The 20,040-nt window shown below is 50.7% G+C and overlaps 1 protein-coding gene across 1 annotated transcript in view; it reads left to right on the forward strand.

Moving 5' to 3' along the window:
- Nucleotides 1-19,096: 19,096 nt before the first annotated feature.
- Nucleotides 19,097-20,040, forward strand: part of NTRK3 (neurotrophic receptor tyrosine kinase 3) — a 367,735-nt gene continuing 366,791 nt past the window's right edge. The window contains exon 1 of the mRNA XM_053581711.1: nucleotides 19,097-20,019. The gene's annotated coding sequence lies outside the window, so the exon portion shown is untranslated. The remainder of the gene's footprint in view (nucleotides 20,020-20,040) is intronic.

The raw sequence follows: 20,040 nt of genomic DNA on the forward strand, positions 1-20,040 counted from the left end.
TGCTTCTCCTCGGAGCAGACAGCGCCTTATTCAGGCTCCTTCCCTGGCACACACTCTGTCTTTCCTGGCTGCCCCTGCCCCGCAAGGCAAACTCAGCCCCTTCCTCACGTCCTGAGCGAGGAGAATACTTGCAGGCCTGTGGGCGACTGGATCACAGCTGAGCAAAGCATACTGGAGGCCTGCTCATCCCTCCCGCAGACTCCAGCTTCTGCCTCACCTCCGCTGACTCCCCCGGGCTGGAGTTTAAAAATACCCTGTGTGCCTGGACTTTCTCTGTCACAGCTAGGGAGGCACTGGAGCTGCCACTTGGTATTCCCCACCACACCCCGATCCTTCCAGAGGGTCTCCTAGGGGCCTATCTTAAGCCTTAACCACCCCAGGGCTTTGCACAGACTCCCTTTTCCTCCCAGTCTCACTTCCTTTGATCTGCCCATCATTCTGGATCAGCTTTTTAGAGCAGCACTGTCCCATGGCAATTTTCTGTAACAGAAGAAATGTTTTCTGTCTGGGCTGTCTAATATGGTACCCACTAGCCCCATGTGGCTACTTCATCCCTGAAACATGGCAGTGCTCCCGAGCGACTGTATTTTTAATGTTACTTTAATCTGAATTGACTTGAACTTAAGCTTAAAGCAGCCCCTACAGCAGCAGTGGCAGAATCTGGGGCCTCACCTCAGACCTCCTGGATGAGAATCTCCCAGGGTGGGGCCCAACACTTGCATTTTAACAAGCCCTCCAGGTTGCACACAGGGAAGTCTGAGAAACATTCATTCGGAGCCCGTTGGGAAGCCCCATTGCTCTTGGAATCCCTGCTTCCCCATCACCTGGACCTCTGCAGGGCCAGGGTTCTGGAAGATGGCCCCCCCCCCACCCTCAGGTCCCGGCACTGGGTTTACTGTCATGTCTCAGGCAGAGAAGACAGAACTGGCCTTAGCTGGTGCCTCTCGCACACCCCCACAGCAGGCATCGGGCTGTGGGAAGTTCTGAGTAATGAAGGCAGCAGAGAGGGGTGTGGGCTTTTTCCGTTCACTCACTGAACGCCTTCCCTGGTGGGCGAGGTACACAGTTATCGCCCACCCAGAGAGCAATCTTCCCTGGGTGAGAACAGGCCCCACCCCCGCCTCTCCTCCCTCTCCCACAGAGGCTGAGAGCTGGCCCAGGGAGGTTGCTGAGCTATGCCTTAGGATGAATTCCTAGCAAGGGGATGCAAGGCGGGCTCAGAGACAAATCAGCCAAGGTCTTGTTTTCTCTTTTTTTCTAACCAATATTTATTGAGCTTACCTTCCAGGTACCGTGCTAAGTGGTTTGAGCGCTTACTCTTTACCACAGTCCTATGGGGTGGTTTTGTTATCCGTATTCTTCAGAGAAGCCAGAGGCTCAGAGAAGTTAAGTGACTCGACAGAGTCAACAGTTAGTCGGTCTGATTCCAGAGGCTGAACCTTTACTGGGAGCCCACAGGTTCCTCTGTGGGCAGCAAGTCAGGTGGGGCTTCCAAGAGGAAGGTGCCTGGACCACCGAGATGTTGGCTCTTGCTACTTGCTCAGGAAGCTGTTTTCTGAGAAAAAAATCCCTGAGCTAGAGATTCAAAACTGAAGGGTGCTTAATTTCGATTTAATCACTCCGGAACTTCAGATGTGATTCATTTAATATCAGCTCATGTTGAAACCCTCAAATCTGTTTTTCTGCCTCCATCACTTCCCAATCTTCTTTGCCATCTCCTGACTGAGGGGCAGAGCTGACTGGGGGCACCGAGACGGGTGCGCCCTGACTTCAGCCCTGGTGCCCAGAGCAGCCCTGGGTGGATGCAGGCTTGCTGAGGTCCGAGGGCCAAGAGGAGCTGCCTGGAAGCACCTGGGTATAAGAGAGGCATTGTTGAAAATGAGAGTGACCTTAGGATCTGTCCTGCAGTGAGTGGGCAGAATGTGACCCTTCCTGGGACCCCAAGTCCTTCTCCAGGAAGTGCAATATGACCCTCCAGCATCTCCTGTGTCCTCCCTCTGGGATTCCCACTTGCTTTGCCTGCTTCTCCTTGGCCCCTTTCCTAACATCCATCCTGCTCCACCCTCTCTGGCTGGTCTGCCTCATGCTCCAGGGCACAGACCCTCGCTGCAGCTGGCTCCAAGGCTTCTTTTTTCCTTCACAGTGTCTGTATCACCTTCCAGGTTTGCTTCTGGTCTTGAATGGAGACGTGGAGGTCCCCAGAGGATGATCAGGGTGTAAAGGGGTATGTGTGACAGCCAGACAAGAAGTGGCTTTAGGAGCCCTAGGTGGGAGGTGGCAGCCCGGCCTTTGCTTTTCCTTTTGTGGCCGGTAGGTGGTGCTCGATGCCAGCCGAGGCCAGCCAGGGCCTTGGAGGAGCAAACTGCAGCCTGGCTTCCAGCAAAGGGTTCTGCCTGCCACTCTGCTCATTTGGGTGGGATGCAAGTCACTGCAGAGCGATTCAGGGCTGATTCAGGGCTGATTCAGGGCACCCGAGGGGCTAGGAGGACTCAATTGTTTCCGTTCACTAAGCCTCGTTGCCCTAATAGGCTGATCCCCATCTAGGAATTGGGAACCGGCTGAAAAGAGAACCTGCCTCATCTTTTCCTCTCTAAGGAGATTGAAGCAACTGGGCTGCAGGCCTCTGCCTTTGCTCAGATAACACCTCCTCCAAGCAGGGGTAGGCTCTCTTTCCTCTGGGCTCACTGGGACACGTTACATTGGACAGAAACAAATTGTTTCCATGGCTCCTTTTCTCAGTAGACCGTCAGCTCCTGGGGGCCATTTTATAATCGCTTCTATATCCTTAGTGCCTACCCAAGGCCCAGCACATAGCATGTGCTCCATGAAGGAGTGAAGGATGGAGTGAATGGTTCAGTGGATTGATGAGCTCAATAGTTCCCACTGCAAAGAGAATACTACCTTTCCCTGGAGATCGTTAAGAACATCAATGATTCCTCTGCCTACCGATTTTAGGAATGGTCCAAAGGGAAGGATGGACCTTGAAGCTTTGTGTATTGAATATGCTTCTTTCCCTCCATTTGATGGGTATTTGTTGCATGACCCAGCGTAGCAGGTGCGTCTTGCTTTTCTTTCTTTTTCTTGGGGTGGGTGGGTGTTTCATTAGTGGGAGGAAAAGTTGGGGAAAGAAGTGAGAGAGAATAATGACACAGATATCAGATAAAAGCAGCCTCTTCTTCCGTCTCACAGTAGATTGGGAGCCTCTGGAATGCTGAATAGGTCAAAGGATATTATTTTAATGTTTTTGCCCCACTGTGGGTCCTTAATCTCTTGATGCCTCAATTTCCATCTCTATGTATAATCTAAATTGTAATTATATCTAATCTAAATTGTATCTAATCCTAATATTTTCATCATTCAGTTGTGAAAATCTCATGAGTTTGTGTTTGTAAGTAGCAAAGGCAGGCATTAATAAGACAGTGAACTTGGCCAGGAGAGGTGGCTCTCACTTATGATCCCAGCACTTTGGCAGACAAAAGTGGGAGGATCACTTGAGAAATTCAAGCCCAACCTGGGCAACATAGCAAGACCCTGTCTCTACCAAATTAAAAAAAAAAAAAAAGCAAGTAACACAATAATTAAGAAAATGCCAGGAAGGCTATATTAACCAGTGTGATGAAAATGTGTCAAACGGTCTATGAAATCAGTGTATGGTGCCCCATGATCGCATTAATGTACATAGCTATAATTTAATAATAATTAAAAAAGAAAATAAAAAAAAAGAAAGAAAAAAGAAAAGAAAAATTAGCCAGACATAGTGGCATGTACCTATAGTTCCAGACACTTGGGAGGAGAGGCAGGAGGATCACTTGAACACAGGAGTTTGAGGCTGTAGTGAACCATGATCACACTGCTGCACTCCAGCCTGGACAACAGAGTGACACCCTGTCTCTTAAAAAATAAAAGACAGCAAGGCCTAAGTACATTTTTTTAAGATGTACCTAAGAAAACTCCTAAAGTCTGCAAAAACCCTCCTTATTCAGCCAGGAAGAGGAAATGCATGGGCCCTGGAACACTGGGACTTTGGGCTTAGCTAACAGGGGTGCAGGGCTTGGGAAAATGGCTGCACTTTTGGGGTTGACCAACCAGGAAGGGAGTTTGTTGGGCAGGTCCTGGGCTGGTGGGCTCAGGGTGCACGCACAGCTGGTGTGCAGAGGGAGGAGGATATTATCTAGGCAGAAACATGAACAAACGCTGAAGTGACCTGAGTGGGCATTTGTTCCTCAGACAAAACTCTATCTCTTTGGCTAAGAAACTTGCAGAGTATGCAGTTATATTGAAGCTGAGGCAGGCCAACCAGACTTGCAGTTGACATGGATTGGGAAGTAGAAGATAATCTGCTGCATCCCCAAAGATCTGGACAGACAGAATGGAGGGAAAAATCAGTGATTTATGGTGTGACAGGGTAGAAAGAAAAGTTCTGCTCAGAAGGCAGCTAGACAGGGGACGTGTGGCTTCAGAGCTGCCAACGTGAGAACTTCAGTGTGTTTTTATTGATATGAGTCAGCCATGGGCTGGGAGTGCTCTAATGGTAAATCAATGTTGCCCTAATGTTCAGAGTAAAGATCCAAGCTCTGGTCTGCTCTGGCTGACCACTCTTGAAATGTTCCATTCAGTTCTAGGGAACTTTATATGGAATTCATTTAATATCAGTTGGTATTGAAACCCTCACTCTATTCCTTTTCCCTTTGTCTCTTTCCAATTCTTACTATTATCTCCCAACTAAGAGGAGCCAGAGGCCCAGGATGGTGGCTCATGCCTGTAATACTAGAGCTTTGGAAGGCCAAGGCAGGAGGATCACTTGAGGCCAGGAGTTCGAGATCAGTGGAGACATAGTGAGCGAGAACCCTGTCTCTACAAAAAATAATAATAAAAAAAAATTATCCAGGTGTGGTGGCATGTGCCTGTAGTCCCAGCTACACAGGAGGCTGAGGCAGGAGGATTGCTTCAGCCCAGGAGCTGAAGGCTGCAGTGAGGTGTGACGGCACCACAGTAGTGAGACCCTGTCTTAAAAAAAATAAAAAATTAAGAACCAAAAGATCTGTATTTCTTAGGGGGCAGAGACAGAGTCTCGTTCAGTTGCTCCAGATTAGAGAGCCATAGTGTCTAGGTCACAGCAACCTCAAACTCCTGGGCTCAAGAGATTCTCCTGCCTCAGCCTCCAGAGTAGCTGGGACTACAGGCACCTGCCACAACACCTGGCTAATTTTTTCTGTTTTTAGTAGAATTGGGGTCTCACTCTTTCTCAGGCTGGTCTCAAATTCCTGAGCTCAGGTGATTCTCCCACCTTGGCCTCCCAGAGTGTGAGGATTACAGGTAAGCCACTGCACCTGGCCTAGAAAATCTATCTTTTAACAGATATGATGTCCTAAAACAAACACTGAGGAGTCAGGGAGGACAAGGCAGAGGCTCAAAACCAGCTCACAAGGGCAACCTCTGAATGAACCAGAGCTCTTCATCTCAGAGAAAATAAGGCATGGGGCACATGAGACTGCAAAGGAGCGATGCTACTTGCTCTGAGATTCCCCTGTGAGCAGACTTGATGTCTGGGGATGGGGGGTGGGTGAGCTCCTGGGGATTTGCAACCCAGGTTGTGTTTAAAGGCCCTGCCTTTCCATCTGGGCCTCAGAGACCAAGAGCAAGTCTCTCTCCAACCCTCTGCACACTGGGGCTTCCTCCAGCACGTAGCTGTAACTTTAAGCAGCTGTAAGGATCAGTGGCCTCATAGCCTCTGCCTCTCCAATCGACCCTGTGTGCTATGCCCAAGTTCTTTGCTAAGCTTGGGACTGTTGATTGAGCTGAATTCCCTTGGGTCTCTGTGAAGACCAGGGTAGGCAGCAGAGCTGATGTGCTCATGGCTTCTGGAGGCAGGACAGCTCAGATTAGAATACTGCGTCTTTCCCATCCACTTCTCAACAAGGACTAGGGGCTCAAATCCTGGCTGTGTGATCTTGGACAAGTCAGATGGCCTCCCTGAGCCTCACATGAGTACTTACTTGCTGGGTGGTGGCAGGTGTCCTTCATTTCGGCCATCTCTAGGAGCCACCCTCTGCACCTCTTATACAAGTTATCTAAAGCCGGAGGCTGTTGAGTCCTAGCCCAACATCTGCCTGCTGGAATTAGGGTGATAAACTTCCCCATTTGCCCTGGATGAAGGAGATTTCTGGGATGCAGGGCTTCAAATCCTAAAACCTGGAAAGTTCTACTCAAACCAGGACCATTTGGTTACCTTAGCTGGAGCCCTCATGCACATCCATCTTCCCATGCCACCTGGTGGTCCTGCTGTCAGCCCTGAGCCAAAGACTTGCTGAAAGGATGGCTTGGGGCAGGCGTCGAGGCCTGATGCTCTGTCCCTTCATCTCAGCAGTTTGTCATTGCCCTGGAGCTCAGCAGCTAAGAGAGCATCTCATCTCATGTGGGCCGGGTTCGCTCTTTTCTTTGTCACTTGGCAACTGTTCATTTCCCCTTGGAATTTCTAATGAATCTTGACATTAACCTGGCACTTCCCCTCTGTTCATCTCTCCTGGGGAGGTTGGTGCCTTGGGTGTCCACCACTGGACAGAGGAGGAGGAGTGGAATGAGCAGCTCCACGCTTTGGCTGAGCCTGCAAGGAGACAGCAGCCTTTGTTCTCTGTAGCCCCTGGAAACCCCTTTGTGTGGTCTCTAGTCCCTGGGTCTTGTTCTTGTGAACACCTTAGTCTTCTTAGATGAACAAAGTTGATGTTGGGCTCAGAACATGACTTTCCCTGGGGCAAGGAAATCGTTGTGGTGACTGATTTTGCTCTTTGATATTTGACTTCCTTTTCAGTTGTCCCAAGGCCCTACAGGGACATGAGGCCGGTTACCTGGTGACCTTGGTTGGGATCCCACCTTGCTTTTCCTTTCCAGACCATTTAAAGAAGGATCTCCTGGAGAAGCACAAACTCCAATGTCACACACAGTCAGACAGTGGGCTCAGGCCCCAGCTGCCTTCAACTTAGAACTCTGTCCAAAGACCACACTGCTCAGTTCACAAGTTTTTTTCCAGGGACCTATAGAAAGATTCTTCTGGGAAACAAGGGGAGGCGGGGGTGGGGGTGGGGTGAGAAAAAGAACAAAAAAGGAAACATTATTTTCTTGTTTGATTTTTTAGTTTAATTCAGTGTATACTAGACAAACACACATTGATGGAGTAGCCGCTCAGTACTGGACCCTTTGCAAATACAGTGGTCCTGGCTTTGAGGGCCTAGAGTTCGGGGAAGGGGCCAGAAATATGCATGGTCACCTCTCAGTCATGACAGATTCTGAGCTGCTGTCCTGTGATCATATAGGAGGTGAAGAAGTTGGTAGGAGAACTAGGGGAAGGGGCTTGGTAGGGAGGGGGGATGCCAGGGCTTTGAAGGCTAGATGGGGTTTTGACAGATAGAGGCTCTGGAGCTCGTGTAGACATAGGTAAGGGAGGAAAGGGGGAGAGGGAAGGGTTGCAGCCCATGTGCTGGGCATAGGGGCCAGTCTCATGGCAGGGAAGACTGAAGAGGGAGGTGAGGCTCGTCCTGGCAGGTGCTGGATGCTGGGTGATTCTGTAGGGCGTGCAATCCATGGAAGGTTGGAAAGCAGAAAAGAGCCAGAAGTCCAGCCACCTCTGACAAAATGTTGGTCCCCCCTCTTGAAGTTCAAGAGGTTGAACTTCAACCTCTTGCTGTCTTTCTCCATTTTATTCTTTCCAAGTCACTGGACCCACTGGAGCAGCCTTGTCCTGCCTTCAGGAAGGAGGCTCTGGCTGTTGGCTGTACTCTGTTCTCAGGCTGGGAGCAGTGGAGACCTTCCTCCCTTCTCCCACCCTTCCATAGACCCCCGCTGCTCTCTGGCAGCTCAGGAGGCAGGGCTTGAAGCTCAACAACCCCACAGTACTTCTGGTTTCACCACTGTGCGGCTTCAGGAAGGAGACTTAACCTCCCTAGATGGCTCTTCACCTGCGCGAGGTGGGAGAGGAGGAAGCTGCCATGGCAGTGGACTGGCCATCTCAGGCATTTAGGGATGTGCCCTTTCCCTTCCTCTTCCTTCTGGTTGGTGATGATGGGGGAGGGTCTGTTGGCCTTTCCAGGAAGCAGGTAGCTTTGGCTGGGGAGCCAGCAGGCAGTACCAGGTGGTGTGGGGCTCTTTGCTGGGCTTCCTGAGATGCTGCTGGCCTTTTAAATCGCCTCCCTGTCTCCCTCACAGGATAACAAGGGCATAAATCAGGGGCTGTCAGCGTTCATTTCCATCCTCACATGGACAACTGTCCTGCCCTAGCCAGGCTCCAGGCCTGTCTGCAGGAGACTGGCTCCCTGAAGCCAGGGAGGATGATGATGGGCTGGGCTGAGGGGGTCAGCTCAGGGCAAAGAGACTTCAATAAGGGTGGCTGTCCCCTCATGCTTCTCCTGCTAGGGGCTGGGAGGGTGCCAGAAGCATGGTCAGCTCTCCCGAGTCAGAGAAGAGAAGGAGAGGTACACAGACCCTCAGGAGTCTGGCAAGAGAGCCCTTGACTGCAGCCACAACCCCACTAGCTTGGGTGTCCCAGCTGGGAGGAATTTTTGAAATCCTCCAGTTTAAACCTGGTTATTACCTAAGAATAGGGGGAAGGAGGAAAGGGAGGGGAGGGAGGGGGGAGGGGGCAGAGGGAGGGACATTGGTGGGATTACACCTGTGGTGCATCTTACAAGAATATATGTGAAACTTAGTAAATGTAGAATGTAAATGTCTTAACACAGTAACTAAGAAAATGCCAGGAAGGCTATGTTAACCAGTGTGATGAAAATGTGTCAAACGGTCTATAAAACCAGTGTATGGTGCCCCATGATCGCATTAATGTACACAGCTATGATTTAATAAAAAAATAAATAAATAAATAAATAAACCTGATTATACAGATGAGCAATATAAGGCCCAGGTGGGACCAGACTTAGTTAACTGGGTCTTAACCCTGAGGCAGGTGACGTAGGCAGAAAATGCACGCGTGAATGAGTGAGGAGACCTGCGGGCCCCTCGGCCCCATCGGCTCCCCAATGGAAACAAACCTCTCTCTCCAGGCTGGGGTGTTGGCCAAGTGTCACAGGTGATGTTCTCTGTAGCTGAGGTGGCAGACCAGGGACTGCTCGGGGCCAGATATTGTGTCTGATTTTACCCTGTCTCTTGCCTAGTCCATGGGATGCTCTGGGCTTCTTCATTTTCATTTTCACCGGATCCATCCGAGGTAAGGATGCTGGGACTAAGACAATACCCCCCCATCCTGCCTCAGTTCAGCCCAAGAGTCTGCTGGAGAGAAACAGGAGGCTTTTCTGCCCACGGGTCCCCAGCACGGGGTTAGCAAATTGGCCATCCTTAGGAAAGGTCAGCTAAATCAGCCCCCCTGCAAGAGGCATGTTTGGTATTTTTAGAAGCTTTTCAAGCCTATTCTCCTGAGCTCAGCAGGAGGCACTCAGAGCCTCTGCCCATCCAACCCCAGATCACCCCAGTTCAACTCACTCCACCGCAGTTCAGTTCAGCCCAGGCCAGCCCTGCCCCGTTCAACCCAGACTCACTTAGTTCAGGCCAGTGAAGGCAACTGCCTCTGCGCAGAAGCTGATAAGATCATTCAGCAAGGCCAGGTGGGTAAATCCTGACCTCCTTTAGACAATATGAGGTCACATTTACTTCACTGCCCCAAATTTATGCTGTGGCCTTGAAAAAGTCAAGTTCCTACGCTATTCCCATCTATACAGTGGAGAGGTCATTGTATTTACCTGAAAATCCATTTTGAAAATGAGGCAGGATAAATAAGAATCCAATAAACACCAAAAATTGCTGTACTCTGCTGGATTCTGGGGGATTGCTGTAAGGCCTAGGTGAGATGGTGGTGGAGAATTTTGTGTTCCTTAGAGAGAGATGATGTCATAATAATCTGCCATAAAATGCTGTTGTGTTCAAAAGGTAGCTTTCCATTTGAGAGAGAGGTGTATGGTCCAAGAGGGAACAGCCAGAAACTGTTACTTGCTTTTTTTTTTTTTTTTAATGAAAAAAAAAAAATAAAGAATGGATGCCTTGGAGAATAAGCCTTTGGCTTTAATCCTAACTACCTGTGTGGCTTTGGGGATATAACTTAGTCATCTTAGGTCTACTTTTTCTACCTATAAAATAGCAGGGACAAGAGAGTGAAGCAAATGTGGGTTGCTTAAATTGGGAAGTTTCCAGGGAGCATTTATGGCTGCGACAATACCTCAGAAAGGCACGGGGATCATAAACATGGCACATATCTTCCATGGTCCCCCATGTTATGCCACAGAGACTTAAAGATGTTAATTTATGCCAAAACATACATGGGTATATTATGCAGTAGAATGAAATACTCAAACAAGTTTTAAAAAGCAAATGTGAGGCTTCCAAGTAGTTTCATACAGCTCCTCCCTCAGAACCCCCACCTGTTCATTCTCCTCTGCCCTTGGGCTGGGCAAGGGAGAATGTGGATCATGTCACAGAATCTTGAGGGTTCTGGTTGGAAGAATGTGAGGAACACAGGACTGGCTAATCTCTAAGGTGTTTCCAAATATTATCATCTTATGCTTATGAAATTGGTAATATTATTATGGCTAATTATTTTCAGCAAGTGTTTGGGGGAGTGGGTTCGTGATAAACCAACCTCATAGAAAGGTTTAATACCTTTTTCTTCTTTCTAGAATCTCAGCACTGGAAACTCTCAGACGACCCAGAAGTTGGGGCAAAAGTGAACTGGTTTCCTTGGCCAGCCCATGACAGCAGAGTGAGGGAAGAGAAAAGTGGGAGTCAGAAAGTGAGGTTGACGTTTACAACATTCCATTCTCTTGTCCTTGTATTAGAGAGTTAATGTATGAAAAGTATGGCTTCTAATTCAAGCTGGCACAAAGGCTTCTTTTGTCACCAGTTCTTGAAGTTGCCTTCACTACATACACAGCCACCCATGCCCGCCCCGCAGCCTCCTCCTTCCCCCTGACCTGCACCCACATGTGCACACCCAGCCCACATGAATGCTTTTCCTTCACATGTCACCTGGCTCTGCAGTGCTCACCTGCCCTGTCTGGTGCAGCAGACCTGTGACAGGCTGGAGGTTCCTGCCACCTTCAGCACATGCTCCTGAGGGCCCAAGGGTGGTGCACCCGCTTCCCATCTCTGTTGCTGCCCACAGCCTCCCCAGGCCTCAAGCACACACTTGTTCACCTTGTATAGGCTCAAAAATAAACTTTGGAACCTGTTCAAAGGCTAATGTGCATCCTCTTTTAATTATTGATTTGTTTATTACAGACGCTTGGGTAGGACATTCAATGTGGCTGTTGTGCTGAGGGCCCAGCTCTAGAATCCCTGTGCCTTTGCAGGAGAAAGCTGGGCCCCTGGTCTTCCCTCGGGAAGGGGTTAGTTTGGTGTGGGTGAAACCTGCTGACAGGGTTGGTGGTACACCTAAGTACTGGCTGCCCCTGGAGCCCTGGTCCAGCCGGTGGTCACAACTGGGGTCTTCCCTACTTCCCTCACAACCTGAAAAACCCCAGCAAAGGGATGCCAGGGAACAAAGGGGCAGGACTTTCCAGTCCCCCGCAGGGGCGGCAGCCTCCCTTTTCCTTGCTGCCTCACTAGGGGGCAGTTTAGCTTAAGAAGTGGTTCCTGGTTCCATATTGTGCTTAGGAAGACCTCGGTTTAAAACCTGGCTCATACCATGTACCAGCTGGGTGACCTTGGACATGTGATTAACCTGGCTGATTCTGTTCTCTCAACTGTACAACAGGACATTTGGGAGGATTCAATGACACCATGCATGCAAAGAGTATAGAAAAATGTTACACACAGAACAGGCCATACATGGTGGTTGCACTTGTCATCATCCTCACTGTCACCATTCCTCTGCCCATTTTCATCTGTGGAACCCCAGAGGCATAGGACATGACTTGCTGGGGCCCAGGGGAAGCATCCCTTTTGGTGTGTGTGTGTGTGTGCGTGTGTGTGTAGACTCTGAATGGCCCCTACTACTAAAATCTGGTGAGGGTGCTGAGCCCTGGGGCAACACACAGTCCATAGGGTAAGAGGTTAGGTCTCTCAGACTCCTGCTCTGTGGACTGCTCCTCTTTCTCTCCATTATGGAGCTGGGCAAGGGGAATGTGAATCTCATCACTGAAAACACAGGAAAAGTGTTTGTCACAGGACACTGGGAAAATGTCTCACCATTTATCCATAGAGTCAGGTTCCTGAGCTCTCTTTCTCGGAGTCCTGACGTAGTTCTTGAACTTGACACCAAGAGGGTGTCCAAGGGAACACCAAGTTTCCCTGACTTCTGAGGGTCATCTGGCTTCTGCAAGTTGGAGCCCCCTCCCCACAATACACATTCACCTCATGGCTCTGGGTGCCCGCCCCTGGCTCTAAGGCTGGTCTGCCCTTTCCCCACTGCCACCTTCCTTTCCAGTCTCACCCCCATCCCGGAACTCCCTGGGCTGGGCGTTTTGTTCCCTCGGTTCCCAGGCAGTGCAGCTGGTGCTGTGGGTTGGGGAGGGGGTGGAGGACGCACAGAAAGTCTGTGGGAGGGAGCTGTCTCCTAGTTCCAAAGGCGAACATGGCTTCCCGTGTCCCCTCTCCCCAACATGACGCTTCCCCTGAATTCCCATACTGGCATCTCAGCAAATAAAACACATTTTCTTTTCTTTTTTCTTTCTTTTCTGGAGAGGGGGGCAGTTTCCAATTTGTTCTTGATATCTACTTAGATGAATCGGTACTATTCCCATTAATCGTCAGTGCCAAAGGAAATGGGAGCAGATTTGGTAATTTTTTGCTTTGAGTCCCCAGCATGTTAGCAAGTATCTGGTTTCTCATTCTCTGATGAGCCCTGAGGACTTTGGGGTGCTGCCTCTTCCACCCCAGCAAGTCATGTGCTCCTGGAACCTTGTTCTGTTTTAAAAAATAGAAGCCAGGATAGTTTTTAGCCAGCAGGGAGGGTGGAGTTTGTAAATAACCTAATACATGTAGGAGGCTGAACCATCAGGAAAAGAGAGGGCACCCTGAAGAAAAATAGTAGGAAGAAAAAGGAAGAGGAGGAAGACTACTCTGCGTCCAGTGCTGGGCTCGGCACATTAGGCACATTTTATGATTGCATCCCCCAAACTACATTGCAAGGGAAATATCCATGAGCAACATTGAAGAGCACATTTTTCAGATGAGGAAGTTGAATCTCAATAAAGAAACCTAAGTCTACCTGCCAGCTAGAAGGGGCTGGAGCTGGGGATTAAAGGAGACTAGTGTGGGGCTGAAGCTCATGCTTTATAAAGCTGCCCTGTGGAAGTCAGAGTGTACCAGGTGTAACGTGTGATGTGGCTGGAAGCTGTGGCCTTGGCTTCCCCTGATGCTGAGATCATCTGGTGGTTGATAAACACTGGCAGGTCTGGGGTGACATGTTAACAGAGCATGCAAAGGTCCTGGTGTCTACTGCCTGGTTAGCAGGAACCAGTGCCTGTCATTTGTGAAGTGTTAATGTCCACAAGGTGCTTTCAGGTCTATTATTTGATCCATGTGATCACTGCTTTCCCCTGATATAGTAGAGGAAGTGGAGGATCAGAGGGGTGCAGTAGCATGCCCAAGGTGGCACTGTCTGGTACATTTTAATGCTAAATAGTGAATTAGAACAGAGCTGGATCTGAAAGCCAAAGCTGCATAGTCTGAGCCAGAGGCACAGGGCCAGGGCAGGCGGCAGGCACAGGCTGATTTGGTAAAGAGCAAGTGGAGAGCAGGACAGCTGTGGGAGGTGGTGAAGGCAGAGGCAGGGGCCTGGGAACCGAGCAGCCGTGGACTGGACTGGCTGAGAAGGACAGTAGGATGTGCTGGGGGGTCTTAGGGATGGGGAGGAATGATGGGATGTCTGGCCCAGAAGAAGGACTGGCTTTCTGTGGGGCAGGAGCCACAGTAATGGAAAGGCTAGGCCTGGCATCTGCTCCAGGCTCGGTGGGGAGAGCTGGTGAGGACCCATGTGGTCAGGCTCTGATGGGTAGCGGTTGCTCCCAACTTTCTCCTGACTCTGGGGCTGAGAACAGGAGCTACTAATCTTTCTGTTTCCAGAAGCTCCTTGGTATTTGCCTTCCCTGGGAGACGTCTATAGCAGCATGTGTAATTTTATGGGTACAGAGGAGCTGGTCAGCTCGCAGCAACCCACTTCTATTCAATCCCAAACTTCTCCTGTGGACACACATGGGGTTTCAGGCAGCAAAACTTTCATTAAATCATCCCTGCCCCTCAAAATATGTGGTGTCCATTCTTGGTCTGGCACCAAGGTAGGCCCTGGGACTAAGCGGTGAACAACACTGATAGGACCCAGCCCTCTCGCTGCCCGTGGGGGAAGGGGGATGCGGGGAGGGGGGGAAGACTCGAATCCTTAAGTCCATGTGTGCTGAGTGGTATAAAGGGCAGGGGGTGCTGGGGGCAGCCATTCTTTTAACAAATACCTACAGAGCCTTTCTATGTCCTTAGTACTATTTAAGGGGCTGGCAATCCAGAAGACAAAACAGGCAAAGACCTTGTCCTCAAGGAACTTACATTTGGAAACCTGGTAACAGCAGGAGCATTCCTTTGGGAATCAGGAAGGTGCCAGACTTCTCTGCTTCATTTTGTCCATCTCAGTTGCCTCATCTGGCAGTTGAAGGCCATTAACCCTGGCTGCCCTCTGAGATGATTCCCAGGTAAATGGCTGGGTATCATGCAAGGGGAGGTGGCGTGTAGGTTGCCATGGCAGAGGGCTGTGTCCATGGTGAGGGGTGGGTGTTGGGGTGCAATCCTCCCAGCCACCCCTGAGTCCCCCAGTGCCTGCCAGTGGTGCTGCCATAGCCTCTCCTAACCACTAGTAGAAGTTGCTCATCCCTCTGGCTTCCCAGAAGCATGAATCCTGACTTCTCACTTCATACCTGGTCCTTGGCTCCCCAAGCCCTCCAGTGGTGCTCACCTGCTGGCAGGGACCAAGCTGTCTGCCCTGGATCCTGCTGTCTGCAGAAGGGCTCCAGGCATCTGCCCTCACCAGCTGGCAGGGCCCCCACAGGGACGCTGCTGCAGGCTTGGGACCTGGATTGTGCAGCATTAAATTCTTAGCCCAGCCCCACAGCTCGCAGCCAGAGGTGACTCAGCAGGGAATACCTCCCTACCTGAGGGACCAAAGCTAGCCCTTGCCCAGAAGGAGCAGTGAGTGGTGAGGACCCAGGACTTGCTGGTCTCTTCCTGAGCCAGAGAGCATCCTGGGTGGTGGCCACACCCAACAGTGGCACCAACTTGCCACAGGGCACCTCGCAGTGCATGTGTGGGGGAACTATGGTGCTGGTGTGTTTGGCTGTTAGTGGACCACAGAGTTTCTGCTGGGGCTTCTCAGCTGGGGAGGTAAAGCCCTCTGGGAACCTCAAAAGTGGCATAATGAAGTTAACATAGAAGGCTTAGTATGTATGCACCAGGCACTGTCCAAAGATCTTTGTTGCATTATCTCAGGACAACCTTGTGCTATTTTGTAGAAGGGGAAATTGAGGCCTGGAGAATTAAGTACCTTGCCTGAGTTCAGACATTAGAGGGTGGTAAATTCAACTCCATGGGTCTGTCACATGACACCATTTTAGGCCCATTACAGCTGCCTACGCCCTGGGTCCCCAGGGTCAGAGCACTGAAAAGCTGCGTGATTTAGAGTCACACTTTAAATAAGCCCTTTGGACCAACTTGGATGCGCCCCCAATGACCAGAGTGGGGAAGGGTCAGAAAGCTGTGCTTTTGAAATAAAGCAAGGAACTGAGGACATTTTGGTCAGAGAAGAGATAGGAGGTGGGCAGCCTCCTGACTGGTTTGTAGAAGAGACTGGACTTTTCCCTGGGGTTCTGGGTGGCAGCAGTAGCAGCAAGTGTGGGAGTTTAAGGGAGGCTGGCTGTGTTATTTCAGAATGAAGAATACCCAAGGAATAAAGCCGTCTGAGAGAACAGAGGGAGGCCTTGAGTGGTAGTGAGCATCCCATTCCTGAAGGTGTTCAAGACTGGGCACTTGGGAATGACGCTGAGGGATGTCTGCATCAAGTGGGGTGGCATCTGATGACCCATGGGATGCAGCCCAGAGATCCTGGGACTCTATGGTTCAGCATGAGTAATGGTGCAGGATCACTTGGGCAGCATCATTAGTGGGGACCCCCAAGGCTCCTCTGCACACCTCTGCCAGGGCAGAGCAGGAGAACCTAGGAATCCCTCAAGGAATCTTCTTTAATGGACAGGAGCAAGATGAAAGGATTCCCCACCACGACCACCAGCACCAGGTAGCTCCAGCCTCCTGGCAGGTGTTCGTCCAAAATCTTGAGACTTGAGTCAGAGTCTTGAGCTGGGGCCTCCTAGAGTTGGATTTTCCTGCTTTCCAGGATGCTTTGGAGTTTGAATGCCTCCTGCATTGGTGGGCTTTTACTTTCTGTGTATGGTTGAAATTTTCCTCTTGGTCCCAGACCTTCTGGAAAGTATTATATCTCTTTGCCACCTCTAGATAGCTCTTTGGAACAGTAAGTTCTTTAGGACCCAGTCTTTGTCTCCTCCTGTGCTCTCCCAAGTCACCACCCCATACCACACTTCCTTTCTCAGCTCAGATTTATGTTCTATTTCTGCTCAAACTAGAAAGTTATTCATCAAAGTCCCTGGATTGAGGCTGATACCATCAGAGCAGGGCATGGTGGGTTACTCTGCAGTGCCTGGGGTCTGGCCTGCATCGCAGTGATGTCAGTCCTCAGGGGTCTGGGTCCATTCAAAAAGGGGTTATGGGTGGTTTAGAGAGTCAGATAGGTGACCAGCAGGCCAGCAGGCCCTGAAGCATGGGGAGGCGCTGGGAGGTGGTGCTTCCCAGATCAGCATTTTGTGTGTCTGCCTCCTGAGCTCCCACCTGCTTCCTCCTTTTCTTAGTGGCAGGGATTTTGGCTGATGGGCATCCCTCATAAACAAATAGTCAGATGGAAACTTCAAGAGCTCACACATCTGGAGCATGTCCTCTATGAAAGAGATACGATCAGTTTCTCTAGGTGTCAGGAAAATTGGGCCACAGTGTGCTCTGGCTGGCAGCCCTCGCTCTGGCCTATCTGGTGGGAGATCACATCCGAATCTCAGGAACGCTCCTATCTTTACCAAACCCTTGGTACTGGAAGGTGTCTGCTCAGCTGTCAAGGGTTTCCATAATTTTACTTTCTGTTGAAAGAAATTCTGCCCATTCCTGCCTCTAACTGATCAGCAGGGGATACCTGATGAGCACCTAGAGTCTGTTCTAAGACTGTAACCAGGGATGGCTGGATGCTGAACTGAGTCCTGGTCTCTAGGACCCCATAATGTGACAAGTTTTCTTTCCGGTCAACCAGGACATTATTAACAAGAAGATATGACATCCCAAAGGCTCTAGACTTCTGTTGACTGAAAGGAAGGTATCTTTGCTGGGAATTTTCTCTTGGTTCCTCATCCAAATCTGAGCTACCTCAGAGGTTAAGAACTAGCAAAGTACCTGGCTTATTGTACCCTCAATGAATCCCCAAGAATAAAAAAAAAAAAAAAAGAACTAGCAAAGTGTGACCACTGCATATTTGCCTGGCATTGGTGAGCAGATCATCCTCTCCATCTCCTTTAAACTTTCAAGGTCTGTTTTGACTAGGGTGCTGCACTTGAAACACCCAGTTTATTTCACCCAACAGAATAATATTCCGAGAACCCACCCCAACACCCCAATTTTTCTCAGCAATCCCTTTGGCCCAGCTCCACTTAGAGAAAATTCAAGTTGGAAGGGATTTGGGGGCTGTCACATGCTTCAGGCTCCCCTGGGTTCAAATGGATATTCAGGTTTAGTAGGTCTGGGGTGGGGCCTCAGATACTGCATTTCTAATGAGCTTCCAGGTGACTGTGGAGATGTGGGTACAGCATGTCAGAGGGCCACCTTTAGGCTGCAAGGATCTGGTCCAATCCGGTCATTTTACAAATGTGAAAGCTGAGTCTTGGAGGGCTTAAGTGATTTGCCTTATGGTCAGAAACAGAATTCTGCTCTCCCCACTCCCAGGGCATCAGCTGCTGGCTCAGGCCCTGCCGCTAACAAAAACACTAGCACCCCATCTTAATCGGCTTTCACTGCTAGGGCCCCGTGCTTCACAGCCATTATTTTGACCAACTCCAAAGGGATTTTTGAAAGGTTGTTGGTTTGTTTTTTAAAAGTTGTTCTGACTTATGGATGCCTCCCCTTCTATGCTGGAAATGTTACAAAATCTTCTCTCTTTCAGAAAAAACGGGCTGGGCATCTTTTGGATGCAACCATTTTAGTACTAGGCTGGAAAAGCGATGCTAGGCTAAATCCACTTGGCATTCGCAGCCTTGGAGTGGTCTGAAAAAGGTTCTGTGTTTCTCTGCTGCCACCTGTCACCTGCCAAGGGCTACCAAGCTTGAGTATTTGACTACACACCTCAGTTTCCAGGACTCCCAAACTGATAGAGGCCAATCACAAAATGCACTTGAAGGGGCAGGGAGATTCCCAGTGGACTAAAGACACTAAGGATTGGCCTAGGGCCAGTGAGAACTGGTTTGAGAGTCTAAGGCAGTCTCCACACTCTGTCCCCTCCTGCTGGTGGGAGGGCAAAGTGCCAGTCTGGGGACAAGGCCATAATGGTGTAGGGGGTAAAAGTCTCACTGAGGCCAAGAGAAGGCGGAATGTGACGGGAAGTCGGGAAAACTGCCTTTTATAGGCATGTTATTTTCTTTCTTTCTTTTTCATCCAAGTTTACTCCCAGTGACAGTGCCACTCCAAGGCGCCTGGCCTGTCTGTGGTTGCGCCTGGGGCAGGCGGTGGCACCAGCATAAACCCCCTTCCCCCATCTTGCCTGCAAGTTGCATGACCTGCATCGGAATCCACAGGGGGCGGGGGAGAATCCTTTCAGATACTGGATGCAGTTGAATTCAATGCATTTTGCTTTCTCGCCTGCCCTCATCCCAGCTCGGGGAGGAGAACCCTGCTTTCTTCTGCGTGTGAATGCTGTAGTGTGTCTGCCTGCTGGGACTCCCCTAACCCTTTCTTCTCCTTCCCGACAGCGAATGCTCGGATTTTCTCATTGAACACCTCACACTTGGCATCTTTACGTTTTATTAAAAAAAAATTTCCTGCCAAGGCAAAAAAACAGGCCCCCCCCTCCCTTCCCCTATAGAATATGAGCTCGTGTGGAAGGCTGCACCTGCTTTGCCCCCCTACCAGGAAGGGGTGCTCGTGTGGGAGGGAAGGAGGGAGGTTCTGCGCCCCCGAATCCGGAGAAAGCAGTCCGCCCGCCCCCTCACCCGGCAGCCAGCTCAGCGCACCCGAGAGCAGAGCCCGAGAAGCCGGCCTCTGACGGCGCTGGGGTGGCGCTTGCCAAAAAATGCCCCTTGCATCTCAATTTCTCGGCCGTTTCTCTCACAAGCCCGGCTCACCCGGGGCCACCTCGGCTCTCCAGCGCAGCCCTTTCGGCGCTTGTTCCTTCCTTCCCCGCTCCCTGTCTGCCCAAGCAAGCAAAACGCACTGCCAAGAAGGCGCAGTGGGCGCGGGGGCACCAAGCGTGCCAAGACCCGCAGTCCCCTCCCAACCGAGCCCAGTTCCTTGGAATCTGGATTACAGAAATGAGTGTCATTCACACCAAGGACCTCGCGTATGCGGCCCGAATCCCAGGCTCCTCGTTCCTCTTTGGAGTCCCTGTGCGTCCGCGCCCCCCGCCCCCCAAGCTCGGGAGCGCTCCCTGTTCACCTCGGCCACGTTCATTTCACTTCCTCCCGCGGTCCGGATTGCAGCAAAACCGGGCAGCGCGAGGGCCAAAAAGTGGAAAGGAGAGCGCCTTTCCGTGTCGCGCAGCCAGCTCGCCAACTCCCTCTCCCCAGCCCCGACCCTCACAATCCCAACTGCAACTTTTTCCCTTCCGTCTGGGTTTCCCCTTGGCTGCGGCGAGCGGACGCCGGGCTGCGAGGCGTGGAACGGGCGGGCGGGCTGCTGCGCGGCTGCGGGTGGCGGTGCCGGCTAGAGCCACGAGCCGGCGAGTGGGTGGGTGGGTGGGGAGGGAGG

The sequence above is a fragment of the Nycticebus coucang genome, chromosome 2, assembly GCF_027406575.1.
Source record: "Nycticebus coucang isolate mNycCou1 chromosome 2, mNycCou1.pri, whole genome shotgun sequence".
Taxonomy (NCBI): domain Eukaryota; kingdom Metazoa; phylum Chordata; class Mammalia; order Primates; family Lorisidae; genus Nycticebus; species Nycticebus coucang.